Below are 15373 nucleotides of genomic sequence, written 5' to 3' on the forward strand. Positions count from 1 at the left end.
AAAAGCCACTTTCTCAGTCTTAGTATCAGAAAAGAAGCTCAGTCCTGAGCAGCCTCAGGGCTGTCCCTCTGACCAGTGAGGATGGATGCACGCTGCTAGAGGCTTTTTAAGAAGCTGACCTGAAACTTCACAGACAGCACTTGTTTTATAGAGAGCTGTTAATCTGACAGCTCTAGTGAAGTGGTGGCTTCTCCACTGTTCCTGATATACCAGCGTAAGGAATCTGAATAACCCAAATGGTGTGTCCAGCTGATGCAGGGCCATACTCAGCATTGTGATACCACCTCATAATGTACATACATTCCTGCCATCCCTACACTGAATGTTAAATGCAACTTTTTTGGGGGCTGTTCCAGAGATCTAGATTCTAGTGTACACAGGTTTTGTTTTGCCCTAGCCCCTATTAGCCCCTATAAATCTTTTGTGTACATAGAGCAAGAAACAAAATTAAATGCAACAAAAATGAAATGGAAGATAATGAAATTTCTTTTAATTGAATCAGAGACACTAGTGGAAAAGTAAGGGAAGTAGATGCAAATCACTGTGATGCAGTGGGAAGACGTTCTTACTATTCTAGTCCATGTCATTCTAGCTTGTTTTGCTTAGATACTGAATTATGCCTTCAGCTTTGTGTAATTCAGCTCTGTTTCACTGACATCAACTTTGTGCTGTTGCTGTTATTTTGCAGAGGCACAAAGTTTGGCTCATTCTGTTTTCCCAGCCCTGAATTTAGCAAAGGCTTTTCCTCTTTTAAAATTCACTAAAGTGTACTGGTATGAAGATGATATGGAAAGAATGGCTTCTTCAAACCTTTTTTAGTCTATTGCCAAATTAAATATCTCTATAACGGGCTTTACAAGTTTTAATTATGATGTTTCTACAAAATCATTGAAATAAAGTACTATTTTTGTGCGTTTCCACACTTTTTGAAAAGGAAAGAGTGCCTCTTGTTCAACTGCAGAACTTAACATGTTTGTTCAAAATATTTATATCATAAGATTCCTGCAATCCAAATCCACATTTAATGAGTGTACAATATGTGTCTTCTAGTTTGTTTCTGCTGCTGGTAGTTTGTGACCAAACTAAAGATTCGCTTAAGTTGTGGATGAAATATAGCCCTGAAAGTATAGGTGACAAGGCAGTGCTAGACTTAATTCCCATTGCATGACTCACTTTATTTTCACATGTCTCTTTACACTTGATTGGATACACTGATATTGTAAATGCATTACAAATTTAATCAGAGGCACCAAATAGGTTACGCAATTTTTAAATTACATCCAGGAAAACATCTGGGACTATAGAGTGGGAATTATTCTTGCATAAAAAATAGTTTCTATACTTTACTAGATTAATTGAATAAACAAAGTAATATTGAAAGTCCTCAGAAGTTTATACAGAAGGTCAACTCATGACATTTCTCAGATAGCAAAACAATGCATTGATCTTGAATAGACTTGTATGTTTTAATAACTTCAGTGGATCGCTCCATTGGACTTTTTCCTCTGTAATTTGAGAGTGCTCAGATGAGATCAAGAGCGGACTACTCTCATCTGAAAAATCATCTGGTAACAGGTTTGGGGGCTAAAAATTCAGTCTTGAAAGTTTTATTTATGCAGGTAGGTCTATTACCCTTTAAGAACTATATCTTAGAAAGTATCAGTCTCTTGAAGTGAAGTTGTTAATACAGTTATTGCTTTACCAAGATATAATACCCTGAAGGTATCTGACGCAATGTTGTTTTGCTTCCTATATAGTATATTTTCTGCCTCTGGTTTACAAAATGTACTTTTTTCTTGAAACCAAGCTCCAAGACGTTACTTATTGTTTCTCCAGATTCTTTCCATATGGAAAGCATGCTAGAATATGATAAAGGTACAGAAGTCAGGAGGATTAGTCCAATATTCTTTTGAGGTGACTAGCTAATTTCAGATAGCTCAGAAATGGCCTTCTCCACAGTTCATTCTATATCATGGTTACTTTTTATTTTTTATTTCTTTTTTCAATTTAAGATTTAGACTTAAAGTAGAGACTGAAGATCTTAAAATCAATCATCAGCATAATAAATATACATAATTTTCTTTCTTACTGTGCTTGGGATCTGCACAGTTACATTTATGTGTAACAATACAATTAGAACAAAATCTGTAAATAGAAAATCTCATATTTGACCTTGCTTATGAAACAGACTATCACACTAAGAGAGTTACAGTACACTTCCATTTCTTAACAACTTCCTTAGCTCTATCAAAACCAAAATCCAAGCATACCTTATTTGTCAATACATCTAATTAGGACAGTTTGAAACTTGCTGTAAAGGCTCTTTCTGGATTTATGTATTTATTTATTTATCATGGTTCTGGAAATAATTTACACTGTCTCAGCTTTGGTGTCTACGAAGTGTAAATAGGGGAATAAATAATAAGTACTCAGCTGAAATAAATAACTAGTAAGAGAAGGTTTGTTGTCACATAGGTCATTGTGGCAACCTGTGTCCTGGGCAGTTTCAATGAAAGCCTGCACTGATACTTATGATGGAGTACTCCAGCAATACCCAGATGCAGTAAATAGAAATGTTAAGCTATTAAGCTGAGATGTGAAATGATTGCTACTCATGAGCTGGTAACACAGAGCTACTGTTTACCTGTTCTTTCATTATTAGGATCAGGTTAATGGATGGTGAAAAGATTCAGGATTTTGGTAAAAGGAAGGCTGTTTCTGCAGAATTAACAGGCAAACAGTGAAGTACTCTTCCATAATGTGGAAGAGTAATAATATGGATGTGGTTTAGTGGAGGACTGGTTAGTATTAGGTCAGAGGTCAGACCAGGTGATCTTGGAGGTCTCTTCCAACCTAGATGATTCTGTGATAAAATCCTACTGAAATCAGGAGATTAGCAGAACTGAAAACAGTTATGAAACCCAAGATGCAGAAATATTTTAACTTACAGGACAGTTAGTTTGTAAATTCATATTGGTCTTTATGTTCTTCCATGTTTCAAGACATTCTCTGAGAAACCTCACTTTAGCCTAAGCTGGAAGATATATTTTGAAACAGGTTGGTCCTTCATTTAATATGATACAGAGATATTCAAACCTCTTGCATTCAGGTCTGATTGAATATAAGGTATAATTTTAAAAGGTATTATTTCAGCCCACCTTGTTTAGTACTGAAGAACAAACTAAGAAAAAGTCAATTTTCCATCAGGTGTGAAGCATTCGGGATTTTTTTTATTTTTATTTTTTAGCTCAAACATGAATGAAAGACTTCCCTGAGTATTTCCATGCCCAAAAAGTGGAAAGTATTTGAAAACCAGAGACTTGAAAAACTTGTTTGTAAGTTTCTTCTCCTGCTGTTTTGGTTAAGAAAAAATGTTGAAAACTACATTCTTCATATATAAGGCTGGAAGGTAATGAGCCTGAATGAATAAATTGAACAGATGTGATACTTTCTATTATGCAGATAGAATAAATAACTATGTTTTATGCAAGTATTATCAAATTACTAACTACACAATGCCAAAATAGTCTTGCAGGAGCAGGCAGACTCTCAGCACCCATAGTAAGCTCAGCAGCTGTAAACCTGACTCTATGGATATGTGCTGATTTCATGCTGAACAGTTTGAGCTCTGTGTCTTTGGATTATGAAGAATAACACAGTTTGCTCTTTTGGATCTTCAGATATTTATTTAGTTTAATTTAGTCTCCAATAACCTGTTTGAGATGATGTAATGTAAAAAAGCTGTTGTTTTCACTGTAAGAAGAAAGTGACTATAATCAGATATATTTGTTTCAATTTGTGCTTAATTTTCTGTTTTACAGAGGATTTTTTGGTGGTGGAAGTTTGCTTTTAAAACAGGAGAAGTCAGAAACGATCCCCATGTCTAGTTTAGAGAGAGATGAGCAATGACAAATAGATTCAATAAAGTCTGCTTAAGGACCTGGTTAAAATTCTGGCTTTCTCTAACAGTAGGGAATGTGTTCTGTTACTTGCTTTCTTGGATTAGATCTAACAAATCCATCAAAGTAAAAATACAAGTTATTTCCTTCTTGTATTTGTAATAGAGGCTGTTCTAAACCTCGTAATGAATTTGTGCCTCAAAAAACTTTCTTGCTAGAATTGCAGTGTTTAAGGTGATAGGAGTAGCCTAAAGTCTTGTCTGCTTCTGGAAACATAAGTATATATTATTATTTTTTTTTATTATTATTATTATCTTTAAGTTTGGGTGTGACAGACCTAGGCTACAGGGAAAATTCCCTCTTTGTTAATTATGTTCTGTCTTTCCAATTGTCTGCCGTTAGACACAGTCATTTCCTTTTCTTCCAGCCCAATTTCTTGCTCTAACTTTTGTGTGAAATGTTAAACAGATGGTTTTTTTTTAAGCTCCAGAGGTAGATATATTCACAACACAGGTAAAGTAATTCCTGTGAACACTCTGTACTCTAGATATCATTATATTTTTTTTATTTTGTTTTACACAGTAAACTTTAAAGTATTCCTTAGGCATTTGTCACAGAATTCAACGTTCTTCTGGAGAAGGTGTAAACGTCCTTCAGTCCATTGGGTCTTTCACATCTGAAAAACTACCTTCAAAAGAGTTGGAAAGACTCATTAAAAAATTACTTTGACAATTTTTGTTAAGAAAGATACAGAAGTTAAGAACGTTATTTTTATACACTGAAATGTTACTGAAATGGGAGGAGCTGACTGTGGACCTTGTTAAAAGTATCAATGTAAAATCAGGCATTTCAGAGTGAACTATAATAGATGTAAGTAGATTGTATACAACTGGGAATATGCATTCTCTGCAAGTCTGCACTTGTTATTATGGCATGACCTAGCTTTGACTCTACATTGTCAATTAAAAGAAGAGCTAAGTCAAGTGGAAGAGGCTATATCTGTGCATGTAGAAATTTTCCATTCTTTCACTGTAGATTTCAAAATACTAACAATCACTGAGGATTAAAAAATAACAACACTATATGAAGCCTGCAAAATGAAGCATCTGCAAATAAATTCCCTGCCTCTACACTCCCATCTACACAGTTTTAATTCACCTTCTTTGCCGTATATGAGACCTTTTTAAACTGTGATCCTATAGCATTTTTCTGACAGGATCCCTCCTCCATTTTGTATATAAAATAGATGCTGCTCATCTAGTAATCCTATATTAACTTCATTGTTTGTCCTCTTGTTTACCATTAAAGTCCTGTCTGAGGAGAGAATTTATTTCTACTCTTACTTTTTACTAGTGACCGTTATTGAGTGTCTGAGCAATGCATAGGCTTTCTTTTATAATCACCCTGAACTTGTGATGTTAGAGGTTGATATCATTAGCTTTTTATACACAGGAAAATGAAACCCATACAGAATTAAGTTGAAACTACATACTGATTTTTGATACCTAATATGAGAAGCCTAATCTTTTTTCCTCCCATTCATAGCTCTCCAGTATGAGTTACAGCTAGGATTTCTGCAGAATCATAAGTTTGACATCTGTAAAAAACAAAGCACAATACTAAAGACTACTACTAAAATTATATATTCTTAATGATTACTCAGCCTTTGACAGAGGCAGGCTTAAATCCATTTTTCTGGTCAGCTTTCACCTGCCACAAGATTTTTCCTTTTCTTTTTGTAGAACTCTTTATTTTGATACCAGACCCAGTCAAGAAACAATGTTCCAAATATATGAATATTTTCTTGAGCTCCAGGAAAGTTTTCTTTCAAATCTAAGCTGATACATCTTCCCTCCATCTTTCCCCCTAGCTCCCAACAACTGCTTTTTTTACCCAAACAAAAGTAATTTCAGCAATATTTCATTTCAGCAAGCAGAGACTGTTTCCACAGCACAAACAGTTCAGTGTTTCAGAAGCAACTTATATTCTGTTTCTTCCCTGGCTCCCCATCTGACAGGCCAAAGCAAAACGGAGGGATTATTGAAACACCAGAAATTCTTTCTTCTTAGTGGTCTACTCAATCTCATGTAAAAAAAAATTTTCCCCAGCCAACCCCACTGTCTTTTCTCTCCTTTTGTCCTAGCAGTATGTCCTTCTCCAATCCTTTCTTTTTCTGCCCCAAAATCTCTTGTCAGTGTTGAATTCAGAGATTGCTTGCAGGGTTGGAATGTGGGGGAATAAAGAACGCAGAGGACATCTAGATCCCCATCCTCCAGCAGGTAGAAACTCTAGCCATATGCTCTGTACTCATATCTCTGGGTCAGTTTACACTGCAAAATTGAAGAAAATTATGCTAAGTGTATGCAAGCTATTTTTTTAAATGTTTGTGACTTGTTTCAGTTGGACTTTGGTTCATGGATATGAAATGTCTTCTAACGTAAGTCCACCACCTTCCAAAAGTTTACAAGTTCAGTGTTTCAAAATTTAATTCATGCTTCACAGCATCAAAATGACCTGAGAAACTAGTACCTGAATCCTTTTGAATCCTTTAACCTGGGGGTGGTGGGCGAAGGGGGGGGGGTGCAAATAACAGCAGATATTTAAATAACAGCAGATATTTTCCTGACTTTGTGTTTAGAAATGACTAAAATTTTGGTTGAAAATTTCCAAACAAATGCAGCCTGAGGCATACAGTCAACATGGGAACTTTAGTCTTGGTGGCTTCAGTTCATTGTAACTTTCCTGGATTTCAAACAAGTTCATATAAATCGGAAGTATTATGCAATCTTAATAACAGAATTCATTACAAGTCTGTTCACAACAAACAGGGCAGCATCGCTGAAATTCCTAGTTATTCTCTGATTATTAAAAATGAGTTTCCTGTGACTTACTGATAGACTCCCACCATTTCATTTAAAAAAAAAAAAAAAAAAAAAAAGTATGTTTTCTTCCCTAACCTGATTTCCTGACATTGTCCCCAAACCACAGTAGATCATGCAAGAGAAAGTTTTAGTAGTTTTAGTGGTACTTGGTTTCTTCCTTCAACCCTACAAATGTCCCCTTTCAGAGATGTGATGGTCTCTGTAGATTTGACATTAGCAAAGATGAAGGTGTCAGAGACAGATTTTCACCCTAATAAGAAAAGTTTGCTTTATTTTTATTAAAAAAAAAAAAAAAAAAAATCTGGGAAAATGTCCCTAGTGACTGCTGTGAATAATTCAGTGATATAATCCAAAGATTTTATAATCTACAGGCATCAGTGTCTAGTGCTTCTTCCCTTCTCCATTCCTCCCCCCCCCGCCCAACACACACCCACACTAGGTCTAGATAGAATTCCCAAATAAAACAGCCATTGAGATTAGCCAAAACAGGTATTAAAAGCAAAGTGAAAAACTTGAAGTTATAACTGAGTTACAGGGTTACAGTGTATTTATCTTGATATTATTAGCATGTAGTTCAAAATGGTACTGATTTGATTTCATGCATATATAATGTGTTACCCAATGATTATTCACTTATCACAGAATCACAGAATTGAAGGGGTTGGAAGGGATCTCAAAAAATCATCGGGTCTAACCCCTCTGCCAAAGCAGGTTCCTTAGAGCAGGCTGCCCAGGTAGGCATCCAGACAGGCCTTAAATATCTCCAGAGAAGAAGACACCACAACCGCCCTGGGCAGCCTGTTCCAGTGCTCTGTCACCCTCACCATGAGGTTCATTCACGTGTTGGTGGGGAACTTCCTGTGCTCTATCTTGTGGCCATTGCCCCTTGTCCTGTCCCTGCAAACCACTGAAAAGAGGTTGGCCAAATCCCTCTGTCTCCCACACCTCAGGTATTTATACACATTGAGGAGATCCCCTCTCAGTCTTCTTTTCTGCAGGCTGAACAGACCCAGGTCTCTCAGCCTTTTCTCACAGGGAAAATGCTTCAGGCCTGTATCATCTTTGTGGCCCTCTGCTGGACTGTTTCCAGGAGCTCCCTGTCTTTTTTGTACCGGAGAGCCCAGAACTGGACACAGTACTCCAGGTGAGGCCTGACCAGGGCAGAATAGAGGGGGAGGATCACCTCCCTTGACCTGCTGACCACGTTCCTTTTAATGGATGCCAGGATCCCATTGGCCCTCTTGGCCACCAGGGCACTCTGTTGGCTTGTGGTCAACCTGTCGTCCACCAGGACCCCCAGGTCCTTCTCCTCAGAGTTCCTCTCCAGCATGTCATCCCCCAGCCTGTACTGATACATGTGGTTGTTCCTTCCCAGGTGCAGGACTCTACACTTGCTCTTGTTAAACCTCATTTGGTTTCTTCCTGCCCATCTCTCTAGCCTGTCCAGGTCTCGCTGAATGGCAGCACATCCTTCTGGTGTGTCAGCCACTCCTCCCAACTTTGCGTCATTAACGTACTTGCTGGGGGCAGACACTATTCCCTCATCAAGGTCGTCGATGAAGATGTTGAACAAGACCGGACCCAGCACTGACTCCTGGGGAACACTGCTAGTCACAGGACTCTAGCTGGATTCCGCTGAGCTCGGCCAGTCAGCCAGTTTTCAACCCACCTTACTGTCCACTCCTCTATCCCACACTTTCTCAGATTTGCTAGCAGGATGTCATGGGAGACAGTATGAAAAGCCTTGCTGAAGTCAAGGTAGATGCCATCCACTGCTCTCCCCTCATCTACCCAGCAGGTGATGCCATCATAGAAGACAACGAGGTTGGTTGAGAAGGACTTCCCCTTGGTGAATCCATGCTGAATACTCCTCATAAACTTCTTCTCTTCCAATTGGTTGGAGATGGCATCCAGAACAAGCTGTTCCAACACCTTTCTAGGGACAGAGGTGAGACTGACTGGCCTGTAGTTTCCCAGATCCTCCTTTTTGCCCTTCTTGAAGACCAGAGTGACATTGGCTATCCTCCAGTCTTCAGGCATCTCTCCTGTTTTCCAGAACCTGTCAAAGATGATAGAGATCGGTTCAGCGATCACCTCTGCCAACTCCCTCAGCACATATGGATGCATCCCATTGGGACCCATGGATTTGTGTGTGTTGAGCCCACTCAGATGCTCCCGAACCACTCCCTTGTCAAACGGGGAGGAGATCTCTACTTCCCAGACTCTTCTGTTCCCTCCAGGGTCAAGAAGCCCTGGGGGAGAGTCCCTGAAGCAAAGGCTTAAGCAAAGAAAGCATTCAGTATCTCCGCCTTCTCAGCATCTCCCATTACCAGGACATCCCCCTCATTCAGCAAGGGACCCACAGTAACCCTAGTCTTCCTTTTACTGTTTACATACTTAAAGGAAAAAAAAAAAAAATCAAAACAAAAAACCTTCTTATTATCTTTTATCTCTTCTGCAAGCAAAAGATATCTTGATATCAGCTTTGTATTTGTCCTACAGGTAACTGAAGGCATAGTTAACCTGGATTAAAACTGCAATAAAAGAAAGTTTTTTGGATTTTAACTAAGTAAATAGGTGGACTGAGGTTCAGATTCTCCTACAGGGTTCATTTTCTACTGTAAACTTAGTTTAAAATTCACATTTCACTGCTGTTTAAAACCGAGGAATCAATCCTGAGTTAAGCATACACAGGACAGGTTTCCCTCCAGCAAAGACAGGTTATGAAGCATATCATATGACTGCAGTCTTGGAAAACTATTAATTTGGAGAGTCAGAAAAAGAAGTTGCCAAGATTCACAGTCTCCTCTGAAGCTATCAGAAAAATAAGGTCTCAGCCCTGAACACTGTAGGCTGTTGATTTGTCTCAGCTGCTGCATTTTGTTTTCTAACATTCCCACAGGCTATCACAGTATTTCTTTTTTCTTCCTCCTCTGTTTAGTTCAGATATTCTGGGACTTTCCTTGAACACACCTGCTGTAAGAAAAGCATTCGAGGCAACTCTGTGAAATGTTGATGTAGTCATTTTTCAATTAATTATTTATGTTAACAGATGCTAAGCTTTCTAAATTCATTTCCAGGAACCTGTCCTATTTTCCCAGAGTGTCCAATTCAGTGAGCCATCTCTAAAAATCAAGAGACATGAACCAAGTTTCAGGCTCTGCCACTGCTCTGGTAAAAGACTTTGAGCCAGGCATCTTTTGTCTCTGTTCTCTCACTTGCAAATTGCAGATAATGCTATTTTTTTACCCAGCTGTGTTAAAGCACATGAAAGTCTAGATGCAAAATATAATATTCAAGACAAAACATCCCGTGCTGCGTAGTGAAGAATTACATCTTGCAAAGATTTATGGTTCTAAACAGTTCTGAAGTCTCTACAAGGTACTGTTTGGAGTACTGGAAATCTATTATTAATACTTACTTATTCTGTGTTTTTTTTTTGATACAGGCCATATTTTGCTGTGAGTTTTGCTTATACCTCCCATGTGTTGGAATACAGTTGGGGCATGTCTGCTTTTCACAGTTATGTCCTGAAATCCATTGTTTATGAATCAAAAATTAAACAACAGCAACAAAAGCTACTGTCTCAAAAAAAAAAAAAAAAAAAGGACACTGATGGAATTCTCAACTGATATGGAATAACATTTTGTAAAATCAATTCCTTCTAGGTGATGACAGATTTTAGAGATTAAAAGTAAATACAAATTGTATAATTCCACTTCAAATTTTGCAATTCTTCCCATAGTAATAGACAGATTCTTTTCTTTTTTTCATTTAAGCTCCTTGGCCTAATTCTGAGTTGTGCTGAACACCCACTGCATCCGAGGATTGCAAAAGTGGTACATGCTCATTAACTCTGAGCTCAGCATCTTGAGCATAAAGCTTTGTTATGTAGCCAGGGATTAATTATAAATTATGATAAGTATGCTGAGTTGTTCTATGTGTTTTGTTCTATTTTAATTATGACTGATTGAATGATTTTTATGAGTGTTATTTAATGCAGACTTTTATTCTAAACAGTTGTACCACCAAACACTGTCTATGCAATAGGGCAGGACATCAATGACAACAGTTTATTCTATTCCTGGGTGTTTTCCGAATTGACACAAGTAGACACAGTCTAATGCATTAGGCCTGAATTGAGTCCTTTCTCATTTGTGGTTCTTTTGGGTAAATTCCTGTAGAACGGAATAAATTATTTTAAGAGATTTCTTTACATCCCACCCTGCATGGAGGATTGTGAGAGATTAGCTGTAAATTACTGATAATATGAGATTTTATGGTAATGGGTAGCAAGTTATTGTCCTGCAAGATGGTTTGGTTTACCATGAGTTAGTACTATTTATCATTCAGAGGCTTTACTTGATCCAATCTGTAACTGGGGCCTGACTTGCAAAGCTTTTAGTTCAAGAGTTGAATTTCACTGATGTGGAATCCAGGTACACTATATACTATTATGCAATTCCCTCCCCTTTTTGTTTAAACCTAGTCTGAGTTTGGGGCTTTTCAGAAGCAGATAAAATCAAGTATGTTCTGCATAGTTTTATTTGTCATAGCTCAGACAAATACTCTACATATATTACTGTTGTTGAGCTACATTGCCATGGAAGCTTTAGAAACCATAAGATGAGTCAGTTGAATTCATCACAGTTTCTTTTTAGGTAAAAGTGATGTACATTCTAACAAAGACAGTAAACTCTTTGAAAGTAAAACATTTTCCAATTTGTATATCATTACTAATGCAAGTAAAATTATATCTGACAGTTAAGTTAAAATAATGGGAAATGAATTATGTGAGCGGAAATAACGCTATTATTAAAAAATAAAAAAAAAAAAACACAACAACAACACAGTGTAGGAAAGGTATAGAAATCTGTACACTAAAGGGTCCAATGTTATTTAACTTGAGCTAAAAATCTTTTTTTTTTTTTTTTTTTTATGGACTTTGCTATTTTTCACGTAATTTAATTCAATTCTATGCAGAGAGCAGAAGGCAGGACTGCTGAGAATTCAAGTGAAGCCAGCCACAAACTGGAGCTGTTGAGAGACAGCAAAAAGTTTATGAAAATGGTAATCTCAAGTGTCTTCTGCCATTTCAGGTTAATCAGATTGAACAGTCTGGTGCCCCTGAAATTGAACTATAAACCAGGTCATATCTCAGATCTCTGTCCTTTTCTATCTTGTAGTTTCATGGAAGTCTGTAACCAACAAACAAACCTACAGTTCACCTTGTAACTTTTAACAGATATGCCTGTGGTCCTTTTCTGTTAACAGAGATATTGGCATTGCAACAGTTCCTCTGTTGGTTTTGGGGAGTTCTTTGGAGGTGCTTTGGAAAATTGAGCTCAGTTGAAAGGCATGCTAAAGGTTATGAATTCTCACTCCTTCTCAAGATTGGCCAAATTCTTCTCCAGGGTGCAGAAAAATATCATTCCATGTAGCAAGAAGTAGTAGTACTTTGAATGCTAAGCATACCTTTATTCTTTTGTAGAATAAGTTTAGCGGAGCTGCAGCGAAAGCTCACTGATGGTACATGTTAAGGAGGGAGCCTCCCTCTAGCTGAGTCTGTGGGAGCTGCACTAGCCTCCTGTCTGCTGGAGACAACTATTTGGACATCTAACATGCTATTAAAATGCTCATGAGCACATTTTATAAGTTTTAGAGCTTTTTAAGTGTTATAACAACTTGACACAGTATGAATGAACATAGTTGTAATGGTAGCTGGTGTTGAGCTCATTCAGCTGGACTAGTACAATCCACAGCTCTCATTGTTCTCAGCTTTGGAAATTCAGAACATCCATTAAGTGCCAAAAACCTAAGGATACTTAACGTTGATACTTAGTTGGACTGGTGGATGTGCTGTGGTAGCTGTGTGTTGCTTCTGTGCATCTGGACTTTTGCACGTCAGTTCACTGGATTCACAGTATGACACTGTGATGCTGCAAACTTGGCTGCTGCATCAGCACATTGTTGCATGGGTGGAGAGGCTTCAGCTCTCTCATTGTAGTGCTTATATGGGATTGATTGCTGTTGATGATGAGTTACATGAAAGGAGCAGTGCAGATTCAGAGTCTCTACTGCATCTGTCTTACAGTGATCTAGACCAAAATATTCAATAGCATGTGGCAGCCACCAATCATCCTGTGTTTTGTCAGCATGCATATTTGCAAAATTAGAGGAAGACTTCCTGCTGTGGACTACTACATTGAAACAATGGTCACTACTGAACTTTCACTGAATATTAATTTCTGCTGTGACTTTGTAAACACACTTAACAAAAGGTGCCCATGCTACCTTGAGGTATTGATTGTAATGTAGATCTGCTGCTGCTTAGCTTTGTCAGCTCTTCCTATAAAAAATGTCTGATATGCATTTCAGTGTCATGATGTGAATTGCGCTTTTTCTGAAGGCAGGTGCTTTCATTTGACTTTCAGGATAAAGCCTGCTGGCGGTAACTCTTAGCACTTTACAATCAAATGTGCTTTTTCTTGTTTGAACTATTCTACAATGTTGATTAGATTAAAGGTCAAATTTAGCAGTCTCTTCCCATAAACTGGGGTAAGCCCTTCTGATATGAACAAGATTGGATTTAACTAGTGGAAGAATTGGATCCTATAATCTTGCTCAAGAGAGAAGTCAAAAGGTTGAAGTCCACTTAAGGTTCATGTTATCGTCAGAAACGCAAATAAAGGAGGTAGGAGTCACGAGGCTGAATGATGAATGACAGGACAGCATCCTGGCTACTCCCAAGTGATGGTATGTGGAAATCCTAGAGGGTACTTTCAGGCACCAAATCTAGGGGTATCATAAATTAGTTAGCTCACCAAACCAGTGTGTTAAACAAGCAGCTCTCCACAGTGTGTGGGATCAGAGCATTATGAAGTCTTATCAAGATACTTCTTGAGCACCAGACTGGAGAGGGCAAATAAGACATCATGTATTTGTACCTTTTTCCCATGCAGTGGTTCCATTGACTGCAATCCCAAAATGCATGATTTACATTTAAGCATCATCGAGCATTACATGTCATTGTTCCACTATTTTATGTTGAAGAGTATTAAAACTACAATATTGTAGGTTCAATTAATAAATGAAACTTCATCTTCATCATGTGTTAGTAGTAGGCATCACATATTTCCTTATTAATTGTCTTCTTAGGGAACCCGTGACAGTGAAATCAGTAGATTTACATTTTATTAAGCTTGCAGAGATATTTGGAAAATCCTTTTAAATGACAGGATGCTTCAGTTACAGTCATGGCTTGAGGAACAGTGAAATAACCTTTGAAATCTGGTTCACTTGGACAGCTTGTAATGACAGACTTTTTGTCAGTTAGCATTATATATCTGATAAGATTCTGACTTGAAATCTATGCAAAACTGAAATGAGCTGGTGTTCCTATTGATCATTGCGTACATGGTCGATACAAACTACCAAATTAATGGATTGCAAAATAATATGCTCTTGACAGTAGTACTCCAAACTCACTATAACTTGATCATTATAGGAAAGCACAGAGCTGTGCAATAGAATTAATACTGTTAACACTCAGCTCCTAAGAAAGGGTTATGAAATCCAAAGAAATATTTAAAGTGTTTTTTTGTTTGTTTGTTTGTTTTGTTTTTTTAAGGAGTGTTGAAATTCTCATTCCTGTGCCTTTCTATTTGTGCACTTTCACCTCTGTGGGAGTAGCAGCTAAGGAAGTGCAGCTGAAGCCCAAAGGATTAATGAAAGGGAGGGAGAGGCAATTCCCTTTTCTCTTTGAGTGTGTTGGTGTCTTTCCTCAAAACATGTGATGAATGTGAAAGCTATAAAGACTAAGTGAGAAGCTAAGAAGCTGGGACTTGAGAGGAAGAGCTACTTCCCAAAAGGACAGTAAAAGCAGGAATGCAGTGTCAGTGAAGCTGCTGCAAGCAAATAATAGAATAGAATTACTTTTTTTTTTTTTTTTTTTTTTTGTGAAGATACAAAATAAAAGCAGGGCACCATTGGTAAAAGCAGGACAGTAGACTTAAAATTGGAAAAAGAAAAGAAATAAAAGCAAGCCAGAGGTTACATCCTGTCCATAAATTTCATATGTTCTTTCAGCCATTTTGAAGTGATTTTTGCTCCAGTAAAACAATAGTCCAAAGGACTGAAGACTTTTCCATATTAATGGAAACTTCACTGAAGTTAAAAGAAATTCAGTATGAAATTCTTACTTAATGACTCATCATATTTGGTCATTTCATTAGCCCTCAAAATGAGGGAAAATCTGAGAGTCTGCTTGTTGTCATCTTTTTAGTCTCCTAAAATGAGTAGAGATTTTTTTTTTTTTTTTTACTTATCTGGTTCTACAAAAGATAGTGGCCATATCATGCTTCAATGTGCAACTTGAAACTCTGATTTATACACTCAGTTCTGAGTGAAAGGCACTGGCAGTACTGCTATTCCTTTAGTTCCTGGTCTCTCGCTGTTTTCCTACTGGCTGCTAAAAATTGAGATGGGCTGAAGAACTTGGTTTGCAGTGACTGTCCAGATAGCTGAAGAGACCACAATGGCAAAAAAAAAAAGAGTGTCAGACCCAGCCAGGCCTGGGACCTGCAGCAATGA

The 15373-nt window shown here is 37.7% G+C and overlaps 1 long non-coding RNA gene across 1 annotated transcript in view; it reads left to right on the top strand.

Annotated features, from left to right (window-relative positions):
- The window catches only part of LOC106016245 (uncharacterized), a 52577-nt gene that overhangs the window by 7766 nt on the left and 29438 nt on the right, over window positions 1–15373 (top strand). The gene's annotated exons all lie outside the window — the stretch shown is intronic.

The sequence above is a fragment of the Anas platyrhynchos genome, chromosome 1 (assembly GCF_047663525.1).
Source record: "Anas platyrhynchos isolate ZD024472 breed Pekin duck chromosome 1, IASCAAS_PekinDuck_T2T, whole genome shotgun sequence".
In the NCBI taxonomy this organism is placed as follows: Eukaryota; Metazoa; Chordata; class Aves; order Anseriformes; family Anatidae; genus Anas; species Anas platyrhynchos.